Below are 14,776 nucleotides of genomic sequence, written 5' to 3' on the forward strand. Positions count from 1 at the left end.
ATCCCTATCGTTATCTCTATCCCTATCTTCCTCTCATTTTCATGTCTGGAAAATACTTTATTATTCCTCGTTACGCTCCTTGACAATTTAATTTCACCGTTTGCCTTGCATTCCCTCTGAATCCTCTCTGTCACTTTCCACAGCTGAAGCTTTGCCCCCTGATGTCTAGTTTCTATTTTACCCGAGTTTCTTTTTCCTGTTTTGATACAGCACAGTTCTCTGAAATGATGTTATCTAATAACACAAAACTCAACTTTCTCTCGTTCAGCTACAGCACTGAGATTTCTCTGAAATCAGCTGACTGGGGTTTCCCCATGTACCCTTTATAAGGGACGACTGCCGTGTACTTTCAGTTCCTCGTAGCAGACAGGCGACACTGCACTGTGAGTATGTTTCTTATGCAGATGGTGTGAATCTCCGACCCATTTCCCACCCTCTGTCTCCCAACTCCCTGTCTGTATCTGTCAGTCTGTCATGGTCTCCCAACTCCCTGTCTGTATCTGTCAGTCTGTCACGGTCTCCCAACTCCCTGTCTGTATCTGTCTGTCTGTCACGGTCTCCCAACTCCCTGTATCTGTCTGTCTGTCATGGTCTCCCAACTCCCTGTCTGTATCTGTCTGTCTGTCACGGTCTCCCAACTCCCTGTCTGTATCTGTCTCTCTGTCACGGTCTCCCAACTCCCTGTCTGTATCTGTCAGTCTCTCTCACTCTCTCACAACCTCTCTCTGTCTCTCTCTGCCTCTCACTCCATCTCTCTCTCACTCTCTCCTCAATTCTCTCTCACTCCCATCTCCCTCTCTCTCCCACCTCTCCCTCACCCCCTTCTCTCTTTCTCTCTCCCGCTGTCTCTCACTCTCTGTCTTTCTCTCTCCCCTGACTCGCTTTCTCTCACAGGCCCTATCTTTCTCTCTGCCTTTCTCTCTCCACGCGTCTCTCTCTCTCTCCCCGTCTCTCTGTCTCTCTCCCCCACACTGTCTCTTTCTCTCTCTCTCTTTCTCTCTCCCACTCTCTCCATCCATCTCTCTCTCTCTCTCTCTCTCCATGCGTCTCTCACTCTCTCTCTCCCCGTCTCTCTCTCTCTCTCCCCCACACTGTCTCTTTCTCTCTCTCTCTCTCTCTCTCCCACACTGTCTCTCTCTCTTTCTCCCACACTGTCTCTCTCGCTCTCTCTCCCACACTGTCTCTCCTCTCTCCCACACAGTCTCTCCTCTGTCCCACACTCGAGTTTAAACTCGGCAAGGGTGACAGCAGGAAGGTGATACGGACGCACGAGAAAATCGCAATCAAAGCGGGATTTACAGCATGGTTTTCCATCTGGTGGGAAGACGAATTCACAAGTCCAGACACCATCGTGCTGGAGGAAGGCTGGTTTTATGGAATTTGCTTCAAACCAAGATATTGATGTGTGTTTCGAATGCTGATACCCCCACCCCAACGCACCCACCCACAGGTCAGGGGAGGGTGCACCCTGTCCCCTAAACACCAATAAAACCATCAAAATAAACCTCACTCGTGCTCCTGACTCTCTCTAACTGAACCGGAATTTAACCCAATGGCTCCCTCACACAATCACTCACTGGAGAGGACAGAGTGAGTGACTTAGACACCAGTACTGAGGGAGTGCTGCACGGTCGCAGGGTCAGTACTGAGGGATCCTGTACGGGCTGCTCCTGCACACTCTCCACTTCCTCGCCCTCGTCAGCCGGCCGGACACGCCCTGGCGTTCCGCGTTGCCATCTGGCGGCGAGGGGAAACCCCGACGGAGGTCTCTCTACGCGGGTGTCTTCCCCCTTTACATCGGGGACCTAGGGTGGAGGGGGCTGCACAGAGCAGTCCCGTGCAATAGACTTTTAAGTAGGTTCACGGACTCCCAGGCCGCCTGTACTTTCTGCGGCCTGGACGAGTCCGTGTTTCACGTATATATGGAGTGTGCGAGGTTGCAGCCCCTATTTGAGTATCTGAAGGGGCTGCTCCTCAAATTCTGGCTGCACTTCAGTCCCACGCTCCTGATCTTTGGGCACCCGGTGCGGAGGGGCGTGGGCCGGTGGGAGGATCTCCTCGTCGGTCTGCTCCTGGGCCTGGCCAAGGTGGCAGTTCACAGGTCCAGGCTGCGGACCGTCGTGGGTGGGGGGTCCGTCCTCCCCGATTGCCTGCCCCTCTTCCGCGGTTACGTTCGCGCCCGGGTGTCCCTGGAGAGGGAGCATGCGGGGTGTCCGCTGGCACGCTGGAGGCCTTCCGCGACCGGTGGGCACCGCAGGGACTGGAGTGAATTGAAAATGGCATTTTGATATGAGTTTTTGTTTATTTCTGTTTTTAATTTTAAAAAAAAGAAAAAAAACGGGGGTTAGATACAGAGTAAAGCTCCCTCTAAACTGTCCCCCATCAAACACTCCCAGGACAGGTACAGCACTGGGATTGGCTGCTCTCTGATTTGGGAGCCTGAGTGTTGAGAGCCTCAACGAGGTGCAGCTGAGAGTGCTGGTGGCAGTTGGAGGTTGCAGAGGTGGAGAGAGGAGCTGCACTGAGCAAAGGAGAGCAGCTACCAACAAGCAGAGCAAAACTCCAACAACAGTCTCCATTAAAGAGAAGAAAGGGACATTTTGTGGAAACAAGGCTTTGTCTGGAGGTGGGTGCTGAACACCAGTAATTTACTTCGGACTGTTGGGGGAGGAACAAGTGGCTGGAACAACAAGGGGTGGGGCTGCCAATTCAACAGGAGTCTGTGCTGCTGCAAAAGCACACAGGGAAGCTCCCTCCCCACCCCAATTGCCAAGCCTGGGTCAGCTGAAGCTGCCCAGCTAAACAGACGGAAGGGGATAGATAGTGCCTGGGCAGCTTCAGCTGACCCAGGTGAAGACGTCTCCCCCAACCAGAAGACCGGAAGACCAACTTCAAAGACTGTTTGTTTTAAGTGTACTGTGAGCACCACCTCCAGAAAGCAAGTCATCCCTTCCAGCCTGCCTTTGCCTCTCCTCTCTTACCTCAGCCTCTCCACTAACCTGTTGTTTGTTTGTCTTTTCAAATTTTTCTGTGAATCTGTTATTTAGTGTGCAAGTCCACAATTTGGGGTGGGTTTAGCTCTTGGACCCATGGCAAGCCCTTCATCACCGGTGGCGGGGCCCTCTACTACCTACGCAGCTGCAGCTTCTGTGGCTGCCCACGTGGCCCCGTCACCCTTTAAATTATTGACATGCAGCCATGGGGTGAAGAGCTATCCCCACCCCAACATGTCTATTGAGGCCTGCGTTAAGGCAATGGCCGCGGTTGTCGGCCCCTCGGCCATTGTTGCGGCCTCAAAGATGTATGGGAAGGCTGTGTTCTTTTTGAAGACCGAGCGGGCGGTGTCCCTGGCCCTGAGTAAAGGGCTCACTGTGGGGGGGACCTTCCTGCCAGTGGACCCTCTGGGGGCCACTGCGCATCGGATAATGTTGTCCAACGTCCCACCCTTCATTCCCAGTGAGCTCCTCCTCCCCCACCTGCACCATCTGGGGGAGGTGAGGTCGGGGATCACCCCAGTCCGGCTTGGTCTTCGGGAGCACAGCCTCCAACATGTCTACTCCTTCCGCCGCCAGTTATTTATGCAGCTGGCGGGGGAGGAGGACACGGAGGGCCAATTTAATGTGGAGTTCCAGGGGACGGCCTACCGCGTCTTTTGGACCTCGGACGGGGCGCGGTGCCACGTCTGCAAGGGGGTGGGGCATGTTCGGAAGAACTGCCCCAACCTCCCGGCCGCCAGCTCCACCTCGGCGGCCCAGAGTGGTTCCACAGCACCTCCTCCCACTCCCCCCGCACATCCAACAGACACCGCTCAGTCGGTTCCGGAGGCTGTGGTTTTCACAGCCTCTGGCGGGGAGGGGAGCGTCCGTCCGAGCGGAAGGAAGACGCGGGGAAAAAAGAAACATCGTGAGGCGCGTCCCCTGGACACTTTGACTCAACCCGAGCCTGAGCTCAGCCCAAAGCCCATTCCCATGGAATCCACCTGTCCCAGGGCTGGGCTCAGGCCCAGGGTGACTAAAAAAGGAAAAAAGGGTGCGGAGGCGGAGGCCTCTGATGACATGGAGGTCTCTGAGTCTCCGCGCCCAAGTGCGAAAAAGAGGAGAAGGCACCCCTCCACAGAAATAACACAGGGCCCTGAGGTGCAGGGCCCATCTGTTGGAGGGGAGCTGCCTCCTGTTTCTGGTCCTCAGGTGCCCCCTACCGCCACCACCAAGGCTGCAAAGTCCGGGCAGGTGCTCCCTATTCCTCAGGATGGAGGGGAGGGGATGGCCCCGGTACGTGAGGCCCCTCCTGAAGGAGTAAGTGGGGCCCTGCTTGTGGTGGGGGAGCCTGGGGAAACCGTCCATTCCGCCACTGCTACTGGGTCGGGTGCCCTGAATGAAGGGGAGGGCGAGGCCCCAGAGGGTCGGGCCTCCCAGCCGGAGTCCACCACCAACCAGGAGACACCCGACCCAGTTATAACTGAGAATGCTGCCCCATCTGCTGGGCCTGTGGGTGCTGGCGGAGCGGGAGATGGCCTCCTCTCGCCGCCTCCAGTCTCGGCTCCGGCTGGTTTCCCGGAGTCCGGAACTTCTGTCTCCCCTGGACCACTCATTGGCCTGGGGATGGAGGTGGAGGGGGGTCCTGAACCGCTGGTGCCGACAGGCTCCAGTTTCACAATAGAACCCAGAGAGGACTCCTCCGCCATCGATCCTGGGGGTGGGATCGTGACGGAGGTGGGACCAGCTGGCGCGGCCGGGACGTCCGCCCCACAGTGTGTGGTGGATGTGTCGGCCGCTGGCGGTGACGACCCGGAGGAGGATGGGGATTCGGTGCGGGGCACGGAGGATGATCTTGATTCCATCGCCAGTGAGGTGGTGGAGTCCCTCGTGCCTCCCACCGAATCTCCTCTCATCCCCACGGCGGAACTCCGGGATTTCCTCGCGGCTTGCAGGGGTTGCCGCAATAAAGTTCAGCTGGCCCTCGACCGTTGGTCGAATCTGGCGCTGATCATCCAGTCCGTCCGTGCCGCCCTTAAGATAGCGGGCAAGCGCGCGGACGTGAAACTGGTTGAGAGGCGCCGTTTTAATGTGTTCCTCAATGGGTTGCTGGGGGAGTGGAGGGCCAGGTGCACTTCCACTCCTTCCTCACAGTGAGGTGTTGGTGACGGGTTTTAAGTACCTTTGACATGAAGATAACCATAGCCAGCCTCAACATCAACGGCAGCAGAGGGGCTCACCGCAGATTTCACAATCTCTCAGTCCTTAGGGAAGGGAGATACGCGGTGAGCTTTCTGCAGGAAACCCACACCGTTCCGGGAGACGAAGCCACCTGGCTCCTGGAGTGGCAGGGTGGGGTCTACATGAGTCACCTCACCCCTATTTCTAGTGGGGTGGCTATCTTGTTGGCCCCGACTTTTCAGCCGGAGATCTTGGGGGTCAAGGAGCTAGTGCCGGGCCGCTTGCTCCACCTCGCCGTTCGCCTGGGTAGCGTGCCGCTCCACTTTGTGAACGTGTACGCGCCCAGGCCCGGCGCGTTGCAAGCGCGCTTCTTTGAAGAAGTGTCCGCTCTCTTGAGCTCCATCGATAGCGGCGAGTGCATCATCCTCGGGGGGGATTTTAACTGCACCCTCGAGGTGGGGGATCGCTCCGGTCCCCAGCGCGGCCAAGCGTCGGTGGAGAAGTTGAGGGGACTGATCAGCTCCCTTAACTTGGTAGACGTCTGGCGGAATCTCCATCCCGACTCCAGCGCCTTCACGTGGAGGTCTGGAGGAGGGGGGTCGCGAATCGACCGCCTCTACCTTTCGCAGGCGTACGTCTCCCGCGTTTCGGCGGCCTCCATGCGGCTGGTGCCGTGCTCGGACCACCGCCTGGTGTGGGCGGAGTTCACTCCGCTCCGCACGCGGGCGGGGTCCGCGTACTGGCACTTTAACAACCGGCTGCTGGAGGACGTGCGATTTCGGGACTCGTTCTGTCGATTCTGGGCCGACTGGAGAAGGAAGCAGGGGGGCTTCCCCTCCTTGAGGCTATGGTGGGATGTGGGCAAGACTCACATCCGCGTCTTCTGTCAGGAGTACGCGAAGGGGTTGACCAAGAGGCGGGAAGCCGAGATCGGGCGCCTTGAGAGGGAGGTGCTCGACTTGGAGTCCCGCCTCGGTCATGCCGTCGCGGACCCGGCTCTGTGGCAGGCGTACAAAGAGAAGAAGGGCGCGCTGAGGGACCTGCAGCTCATAGCGTCCCGAGGCGCGTACGTGAGGTCGCGGATCCAGATCCTGGAAGATTTGGACCGCGCCTCTCCCTTCTTCTACTCGCTGGAAAAATGGCGGGGGGTCCGTAAGCAGCTCGTCGAGCTGCTGGCCGACGACGGATCCTCCATCACGGATCCGGAGGGAATGGGCCTCCTGGTCCGTACTTATTACAGTGCGTTGTTCTCTCCGGATCCGTCCAGCGAGGATGCGCGCAGAGTTTTGTGGGAGGACCTGCCGCAGGTCAGCCCGGAGGGCGCCGAAGGATTGGAGGCTCCGCTCACGTTGGCGGAGCTGACTGGCGCCCTCCACCAGCTCTCGAGGGGCAAATCCCCAGGGCTGGATGGGTTGACCGTGGAGTTCCTCAGGGCGTTCTGGGACGTCCTGGGGGACGATTACGCGCGGGTCCTGGGGGAAAGCCTGGCGACCGGGGAGATGCCCCTCTCGTGGTGCAGGGCGGTCATCGTCCTGCTGCCGAAGAGGGGCGATCTCCGCCTGCTTAAAAACTGGCGTCCGGTCTCCCTCCTCAGCACGGATTATAAGATCTTTGCCCGGGCTATGTCTACCCGCCTGGGCTCCGTGCTGGCCCACATGACCCACCCCGACCAGTCCTACACGGTCCCGGGCCGGTCCATCCAGGACAACATCCACCTGGTCCGGGACCTGATCCATCTTTCCCAGAGGACTGGTCAGTCGGTCGCCTTTCTCTCCCTCGATCAGGAGAAGGCGTTCGACAGGGTGGATCACGATTACCTTTTCGGGACTCTGCGCGCTTTCGGACTCGGGCCGCATTTCGTGGCCCGGGTCCGACTTTTATACGCCGCCGCAGAGTGTCTAGTCAAAGTTAACGGGTCCTTGACGGCGCCCCTTCGATTTGGGAGAGGAGTGCGTCAGGGGTGCCCCATGTCCGGCCAATTGTATACCATCTGCGTGGAGCCCTTCCTGTGCCTGCTTCGCAGGAGGTTGACGGGATTGGCTCTGCGCGAGCCGGCCATGCGGGTCGTCCTCTCGGCTTACGCCGACGACGTGCTCCTCGCAATCACAGATCCCGTTGACTTGCGGAGGATGCGCGACTGCCAGCAGACCTTTTCTGCCGCGTCCTCCGCGAGGATCAATTGGGAGAAATGTTCCGGACTCCTGGTTGGTCAGTGGCGGGTGGACTCCCTGCCGGAGGAGATGACACCTTTTGCGTGGAGCACCACGCACCTCCTCTATCTGGGAGTCCACCTTAGCCCCGCTGAGGAAGCCTGGCCGGCAAACTGGCAGGAGTTGGAGGCGAAAGTCACCGCTCGGCTGGGGCGCTGGACAGGACTGCTCCGAGTGCTTTCCTACAGGGGCCGAGCGTTGGTCATAAACCAACTGGTGGCCTCCATGCTGTGGTACCGGTTGGTCACTTTGGCCCCGCCCCCTGTATTTGCCACCAAGATCCAGAAGAAACTCGTCGATTTCTTCTGGGGCAAGAGGAAACACTGGGTCTCTGCCGCGGTCCTGAGTCTCCCGATCGAGGAGGGCGGTCAGTCGCTGGTGTGCGTCCGCACCCAGGCTGCGACTCTCCGCCTTCGGACCCTGCAGAGATACCTGTACGTCGAGCGTCCTCCCAGATGGTGTGCGCTGGCGACGTATTTTTTCCGCCAGTGTCACTGCCTTCAAGACGACACGCAGCTCCCGGTGGAGTCCGTTAGCCGCGCCTCTCTGAGGGAGTTGCCTGTCTTTTACCGGGATCTTTTCCGAGTCTGGAACATGGTCGCCTCCAGTCAGGGCGCTCCCCCGCCGGCGGAGGAGAGCGCCTCGGCTGTCCGGGCGGCCGACTCCGGGGACGGTCCGGCGGGCGGAGGAGTAGCCGAAACCCCCGGGACGCCCCTCACTGCGGGTGGCGAGGGGGCTCGGGAGTGCGGAGCGATCCCGGCCGAGCTGACCCCCGCTCGGCCGGAACTGCTCATCGGACCCAGGCCCCGAAACCCTCCTCGGGAGCCGGTCCCGCACAACCCGAGCCGCCTCTCGGAAATGCCCTCCGTGCCATTCCAATCGGCGCGGAGGGGTTTCCTGTACGGGCTGTTCCTGCACACTCTCCACTTCCACGCCCTCGTCAGCCGGCCGGACACGCCCTGGCGGTCCGCGTTGCCATCTGGCGGCGAGGGGAAACCCCGATGGAGGTCTCTCTACGCGGGAGTCTTCCCCCTTTACATCGGGGACCTGGGGTGGAGGGTGCTGCACAGAGCAGTCCCGTGCAATAGGCTTTTAAGTAGGTTCACGGACTCCCAGGCCAGCTGTACTTTCTGCGGCCTGGACGAGTCCGTGTTCCACATTTATATGGAGTGTGCGAGGTTGCAGCCCCTATTTGAGTATCTGAAGGGGCTGCTCCTCAAATTCTGGCTGCACTTCAGTCCCACGCTCCTGATCTTTGGGCACCCGGTGCGGAGGGGCTCGGGCCGGGAGGAGGATCTCCTCGTCGGTCTGCTCCTGGGCCTGGCCAAGGTGGCAATTCACAGGTCCAGGTTGCGGGCCGTCGGGGGGTCCGTCCTCCCCGATTGCCTGCCCCTCTTCCGCGGTTACGTTCGCGCCCGGGTGTCCCTGGAAAAGGAGCATGCGGTGTCCGCCGGTACGGTTGAGGCCTTCCGCGACCGGTGGGCACCGCAGGGACTGGAGTGCATCGTCGACGCCGAGAATGGCATTTTAATTTGAGTTTTTTTTTTGTTTATTTATCTGTTTTAATAAAGTTATTTTAAAACTGTAAATATGTAAAAAAAAAACAAAAAACGGGGGGGTTAGATACAGAGTAAAGCTCCCTCTAAACTGTCCCCTTCTCGGAATCAGACTGACCATTCGGAGGCCATTTGGCCCAATGAGCCTGTGCTAGCTCTGTGATAAAGCTCTCCAATTAATCCCACTCCCCTGCTCCTTCCCTGTCACTGATCTGTCACCAGTAACTCGTATCTCATTCCACTCACATCCCTTAATATGCCTGGATTGAATCCCTCCAGACCGGGAGTTATCATCTCCCTCTGTTCGATTATTGGATCAGTTATCTCCCCCCATTCTATCTGCAATCTCCTGTGATCTTTTATAAGATATTTCCTATTTCTGCCTGTCATTACGTGTGAGTTTATTGTGTGCGTCTCTGAGTGACCCTATCCCTATCTTTATCCCTATCGTTATCCCGATCTTTATCCCCATCTTCCTCTCATTGTCATGTCTGGAAAATACTTTATTATTCCTCGTTACGCTCCTTGACAATTTAATTTCACCGTTTGCCTTGCATTCCCTCTGAATCCTCTCTGTCACTTTCCACAGCTGAAGCTTTGCCCCCTGATGTCTAGTTTCTATTTTACCCGAGTTTCTTTTTCCTGTTTTGATACAGCACAGTTCTCTGAAATGATGTTATCTAATAACACAAAACTCAACATTCTCTCGTTCAGCTACAGCACTGAGATTTCTCTGAAATCAGCTGACTGGGGTTTCCCCATGTACCCTTTATAAGGGACGACTGCCGTGTACTGTTACCTCCTCGTAGCAGACAGGCGACACTGCACTGTGAGTATGTTTCTTATGCAGATGGTGTGAATCTCCGACCCATTTCCCACCCTCTGTCTCCCAACTCCCTGTCTGTACCTGTCTGTCTGTCACGGTCCACCAACACCCTGTCTGCATCTGTCAGTCTGTCACGGTCTCCCAACTCCCTGTCTGTCTCTGTCTGTCTGTCACGGTCTCCCAACTCCCTGTCTGTATCTGTCAGTCTGTCACGGTCTCCCAACTCCCTGTTTGTATCTGTCAGTCTCTCTCACTCTCTCACAACCTCTCTCTCTCTCACTCTTTCCTCAATTCTCTCTCACTCCCATCTCTCTCTCTCTCCCCCACACTGTCTCTTTCTCTCTCTCTCTCTCTCCCTCTCCCACACTGTCTCTCTCTCTCTCTCTCTGTCCCACAGTCTCTCTCTCTCTCTCCCACACTGTCTCTCTCGCTCTCTCTCTCCCACACTATCTCTCTCGCTCTCTCTCTCCCACACTGTCTCTCTCTCTCTCCCACACTGTCTCTCTCTCTCTCCCACGCTGTCTCTCTCTCTCTCTCCCACAGTCTCCCTCTCTCTCTCCCACACTGTCTTTCTCTCTCTCTCTCCCACACTGTCTCTCTCTCTCTCTCCCACAGTCTCTCTCTCTCTCTCCCACACTGTCTTTCTCTCTCTCTCTCCCACACTGTCTCTCTCTCTCTCTCCCCCACACTGTCTCTCTCTCTCTCTCCCCCACACTGTCTCTCTCTCTCTCTCTCTCCCCCACACTGTCTCTCTCTCTCTCTCTCTCTCTCCCACACTGTCTCTCTCTCTCTCTCTCTCTCCCCCACACTGTCTCTCTCTCTCTCCCACACTGTCTTTCTCTCTCTCTCTCCCACACTGTCTTTCTCTCTCTCTCTCCCACACTGTCTCTCTCTCTCTCTCCCCCACACTGTCTCTCTCTCTCTCTCTCTCCCACACTGTCTCTCTCTCTCTCTCTCTCCCACACTGTCTTTCTCTCTCTCTCTCCCACACTGTCTCTCTCTCTCTCCCCCACACTGTCTCTCTCTCTCTCTCTCTCCCACACTGTCTCTCTCTCTCTCTCTCTCTCCCACACTGTCTTTCTCTCTCTCTCTCCCACACTGTCTCTCTCTCTCTCTCCCTCTCCCACACTGTCTCTCTCTCTCTCTCCCCCACACTGTCTCTCTCTCTCTCTCTCTCCCACACTGTCTCTCTCTCTCTCTCTCTCCCACACTGTCTTTCTCTCTCTCTCTCTCCACCACACCCCCCCGTCTTACACTTGCTCTCCTCTCTCTCTCTCCCTCTCTTTCTGTTGCCCTCCTGTGTCTCTCTCTCTCCTCCCGGAATTATGTGCTTCACTCACTCTCGATGTGTGTTGGGAGGTAGGGAACTGATTGAGTGTGAGCTGTCTCCATGCGGGGAGGGGAGCGAGACAGATCCCAGGTGAAATCACAACTTGTGTGAAAAGGATTTCAGAATAAGATCAGCTGTTAAAATAGTGATCTTGTGTCGAAAACACACAGAGCAGCAGAATATTGGGAGAAGGTGGGTGGGACTGAGAACTGGAGGAGATTACAGAGATAGAGATTACAGTGAGGGACCCTGGAGGGATTTGAACAGGGGGATGAGAATTGCAGGGGCTGCAGGAGGATAATGGCACTTTCTATGGTTCGTATGTTGTTTCTCCTTCGAGCAGAGAAGTTTTACAGGGAGAAAGTGGGGGGAGGATTTAAGCGGAGCCAGCACAGTCAGGATGGGCTGAATGGCGTCCACCCACTGCATCTGTGTCATTCTTCCGCCAGCCAGAGTGGATTTGCTGACTGGGATTGGGATTCTGTCCCCCACAGTTCGCATCTCGATTCCCGGAGACTTTCTGCCACCCACAGACCAGACTCAACCATGCCCGAACTCACAATAATAAACCTATGCAAAACGAGCGTGGAGGTCAGAGTGACAGATGGCGGATGGGGCGTGGATGGGGAGATAGAAAACATCAGGTTTAAACTCGGCAAGGGTGACAGCAGGAAGATGATACGGACGCACGAGAAAGTTGCAATCAAAGTGGGATTTACAGCATGGTTTTCCATCTGGTACGAAGACGAATTCACAAGTCCAGACACCATCGTGCTGGAGGAAGGCTGGTTTTATGGAATTTGCTTCAAACCAAGATATTGATGTGTGTTTCGAATGCTGATACCCCCACCCCAACGCACCCACCCACAGGTCAAGGGAGGGGGCACCCTGTCCCCTAAACACCAATAAAACCATCAAAATAAACCTCACTCGTGCTCCTGACTCTCTCTAACTGAACCGGAATTTAACCCAATGGCTCCCTCACACAATCACTCACTGGAGAGGACAGAGTGAGTGACTTAGACACCAGTACTGAGGGAGTGCTGCACGGTCGCAGGGTCAGTACTTGAGGGAGTGCCGCACGGTCGGAGGGTCAGTACTTGAGGGAGTGCCGCACTGTCGGAGGGTCAGTACTTGAGGGAGTGCCGCACTGTCGGAGGGTCAGTACTGAGGGAGTGCTGCACGGTCGGAGGGTCAGTCCTGAGGGAGTGCCGCACTGTCGGAGGGTCAGTACTTGAGGGAGTGCCGCACTGTCGGAGGGTCAGTACTGAGGGAGTGCCGCACGGTCGGAGGGTCAGTACTGAGGGAGTGCTGCACTGTCGGAGGCTCAGAGACTGGTCCCGTATCCCCTCAGAGACTGTCGGAGGGTCAGTACTGAGGGAGTGCCGCACTGTCGGAGGGTCAGGACTGAGGGAGTGCCGCACTGTCGGAGGGTCAGTACTGAGGGAGTGCCGCACTGTCGGAGGGTCAGTACTGAGGGAGTGCCGCACTGTCGGAGGGTCAGTACTGAGGGAGTGCCGCACTGTCGGAGGGTCAGTACTTGAGGGAGTGCCGCACTGTCGGAGGGTCAGTACTGAGGGATTGCTTTACTGTCGGAGGGTCAGTACTGAGGGAGTGCCGCACTGTCGGAGGGTCAGGACTGAGGGAGTGCCGCACTGTCGGAGGGTCAGTACTGAGGGAGTGCCGCACTGTCGGAGGGTCAGTACTGAGGGATTGCTTTACTGTCGGAGGGTCAGTACTGAGGGAGTGCCGCACTGTCGGAGGGTCAGGACTGAGGGAGTGCCGCACTGTCGGAGGGTCAGTACTGAGGGAGTGCCGCACTGTCGGAGGGTCAGGACTGAGGGAGTGCCGCACTGTCGGAGGGTCAGTACTGAGGGAGTGCCGCACTGTCGGAGGGTCAGTACTGAGGGAGTGTCGCACTGTCGGAGGGTCAGTACTGAGGGAGTGCTGCACTGTCGGAGGCTCAGAGACTGGTCCCGTATCCCCTCAGAGACTGGGATGGGAATGGTTGCTAAGAGGCCATGGGACGAGAACCATTACTAAGGGGCTAAGGGATTGGGATGGTTGCTAAGGGGCTCTGGTTTGGGGATGGTTGCTAAGGGGCTCTGGGTTGGGGATGGTTGCTAAGGGGCTATGGGATGGGGACGGTTGCTAAGGGGCACTGGGTTGGGGATGGTTGCTAAGGGGCTCTGGGTTGGGGACGGTTGCTAAGGAGTTAAGGGATTGGGATGGTTGCTCAGGGGCTATGGGATGGCGATGGTTGCTAAGGGGCTATGGGATGGGGATGGTTGCTAAGGGGCACTGGGTTGGGGACGGTTGCTAAGGGGCTCTGGGTTGGGGACGGTTGCTAAGGGGCTATGGGATGGGGACGGTTGCTAAGGGGCTCTGGGTTGGGGACGGTTGCTAAGGGGCTATGGGATGGGGACGGTTGCTAAGGGGCTCTGGGTTGGGGACGGTTGCTAAGGGGCTATGGGATGGGGACGGTTGCTAAGGGGCTCTGGGTTGGGGACGGTTGCTAAGGGGCTATGGGATGGGGACGGTTGCTAAGGGGCTCTGGGTTGGGGATGGTTGCTAAGGGGCCATAATGGATCGGGAAGGGCCAAAAGGCGGCCCAGGCACGGTCCAGCCCCCAGCTTTTTCTGGCCGTGCTCTGGGAGGGGGCGGTGGAGAGGGAGCCGGCCTGCCCTGCTGCTGCTGGCGGAGGCGGCCAGAGGGCACTGAGGGTGGGGGAGCCTGGAAACAGAGCGGGAGAGGCCAGCCGGGCCCGCTGTTAAAAACAGAAGAGGGGGGGGGGGTAACCTTGAAACCGAAATCCACGCGAGCAGGCCGTTGGAAAGGAAGGGGGGGGGGGGGTTGCCTGGAAACGGACTGGGCACGCGGAGCGGCCGTTGGGAGAGGAACCGGGGGTTGCCTGGAAACGGACTGGGCACGCGGAGCGGCCGTTGGGAGAGGAACCGGGGGGAGGGGGGCTTGAAACGGAGCTGGCAAGCGTGTCGGCCGTTGGTTATTGAAAGGGAAGAGGGGGGTTCCTTGAAACAGCCAGCCGGAGCAACCGCCGCCCGCCAACGGCCACAACCGGATCCACCCCGGGCCCCGTATCCCCTCAGAGACCGGTCCCGTATCCCCTCAGAGACCGGTCCCGTATCCCCTCAGAGACCCGTCCCGTATCCGACAGAAACAAGAAATGCTGGAATCACTCAGCAGGTCTGGCAGCATCTGTGGAAAGAGAAGCAGAGTTAACGTTTCGGGTCCGTATCCGACAGAAACCGGTCCCGTATCCGACAGAAACCGGTCCCGTATCCGACAGAGACCGGTCCCGTATCCGACAGAGACCGGTCCCATAATCCCCTCAGAGACCGGTCCCGTAATCCCCTCAGAGACCGGTCCCGTATCCCCTCAGAGACCGGTCCCGTATCCCCTCAGAGACCGGTCCCATAATCCCCTCAGAGACCGGTCCCGTATCCCCTCAGAGACCGGTCCCGTAATCCCCTCAGAGACCAGTCCCGTATCCCCTCAGAGACCGGTCCCATAATCCCCTCAGAGACCGGTCCCATAATCCCCTCAGAGACCGGTCCCGTATCCCCTCAGAGACCGGTCCCGTAATCCCCTCAGAGACCGGTCCCGTATCCCCTCAGAGACCGGTCCCATAATCCCCTCAGAGACCGGTCCCATAATCCCCTCAGAGACCGGTCCCGTGT

At 57.8% G+C, this 14,776-nt stretch overlaps 1 long non-coding RNA gene across 4 annotated transcripts; it reads left to right on the forward strand.

Moving 5' to 3' along the window:
* The first annotated feature begins 270 nt into the window (after positions 1-270).
* Positions 271-12,007, forward strand: LOC137356197 (uncharacterized). Of its 4 annotated transcripts, none has more exons than XR_010971017.1 (3): positions 271-383; positions 9,579-9,751; positions 11,573-12,007. It is a non-coding gene; the product is annotated as an uncharacterized lncRNA (long non-coding RNA). The 4 variants fall into 4 exon arrangements; XR_010971018.1 differs by having other exon boundaries at positions 329-383; positions 9,637-9,751; XR_010971019.1 differs by having other exon boundaries at positions 361-383; positions 9,584-9,751.
* The last annotated feature ends 2,769 nt before the right edge of the window (positions 12,008-14,776 follow it).

Source organism: Heterodontus francisci, chromosome 45, assembly GCF_036365525.1.
Source record: "Heterodontus francisci isolate sHetFra1 chromosome 45, sHetFra1.hap1, whole genome shotgun sequence".
Taxonomy (NCBI): Eukaryota; Metazoa; Chordata; class Chondrichthyes; order Heterodontiformes; family Heterodontidae; genus Heterodontus; species Heterodontus francisci.